Below are 1,549 nucleotides of genomic sequence, written 5' to 3' on the forward strand. Positions count from 1 at the left end.
CATTTAAAAAATTGAAGTCAACGTAAGTTCAAGTAGATATTATTTGGGCTACCATATAGAGAATGGATTAAGAGTCAAGAATAAATGTGCTCTTTTCAAGACATTTATAAAATCTGTTTCTTGTATATTGTGGACATTAATCCCGTCTGTCATAAAGATTGCATTATTTTCTGAAGTTTAGTTTTCAATGGTTAACTTTGTTTATGCTTTTATTATTATACTGTTTTAAAGTTTTAATCTTTAAGTTTGGGCACAGCACGAATAGGCAGAGGCGATCAGAAGGAATATTGTTGAGTAGAAAACAAAAGTTAAGGAAAATAGATATTATTTAGGGAATGTGTCCATTAAAATATGAGAGGACTACTTATGTTTAAGTAATTAGTGCTATTAATCTAGAACCATGTATGTTTTATGTCCCTATCCTCTTAAATTTGTTAAAATATGTTTTGTGGTCTATCTCAGTGAATGTTCTAGGAGAGCTTGAGTAGAATGTGATGTTGTTGATAGTGGGTAGAATATTCTATTAATGCCAGTCAGATCCAGCTGATTGATAATGGTCCTCAAGTCAACTGTATCCTGATGGATTTTATTTCGGCTGGATCTATTGGTTACCGACAGTGGGTTTTGAATGGTCGCACTATAATTGTGGATTCATCTTTTTCTGATAGTACTACAGGTGTGTGCAGTAGTACCTGGCTGATTTTTTTTTTTTTTTTTTTTTTTTTTGTAGAGATGAGGGTCTTAAGCAATCCTCAAGCCTCAAGCAATCCTCTCACCTCAGCATCCTAAAGTGCTGGGATCACAGGCATAGGTCACTGTGTCTCACGTGATGAATATTAACCAAATAACTAGGGAACCAGTGTGTTTGTGTATATGAAATTCTCACTCGGCTTGTGGTTGGGGTTATTAACCTGAGGTGAATAAATGGACTTTAGGGGATCTTTGGAACATTGGAAATGTTACAAAAATTTTTCCTCTGTGAATTTTTCTGGGGGAGAAGCCCCATAGATTTTATTCAGTTCTCAAGTTGCTTGTATTAAAAAAAAAGTTGAGGCACAATAGCTTAGATTCCCTCATTTGAACTTTTTCTTGAGCTTCCTCTTCAACACTGACTTGTAGATGAGAAGGTTCTAGAGGCCAGTGACTGCTCTGTCTTGAATCTCACATTCCTAGGAAGGGTCATTCCTTCTGAGCTCTCTGAAGGTTTACTAAGATTATGAAAAGCACACAGCAGAGGTTCAGAACTTATCTGGAGTTGATGAAGGAAGATTTCCATGTTTAAGCTGAAATCTAAAGGAAGAGTAGGCATTGCTCAGGTGGAGGGAGTGTTCATGGCAGGAGAGTGATTTCAGGCAAAGCAATCAGTATGTGCATAGACTTTTTGGTAGCAAGGAGCTGAGAAAAACCCAGTCTGGTTGGAGTCCACGGAGGGAGGGGAGAGGGATGACGGGAGACAAGGCTAGAGAGATAGATAAGGAACTGATCGTGTGGATCACGTGAAGAGTTTTGGACTATATGTTAAGAGCAATGCCAAGCCATTGAAGGATTT

The sequence above is a fragment of the Otolemur garnettii genome, unplaced genomic scaffold, assembly GCF_000181295.1.
Source record: "Otolemur garnettii isolate 467f Iridium unplaced genomic scaffold, OtoGar3 scaffold00018, whole genome shotgun sequence".
Classification (NCBI taxonomy): Eukaryota; Metazoa; Chordata; class Mammalia; order Primates; family Galagidae; genus Otolemur; species Otolemur garnettii.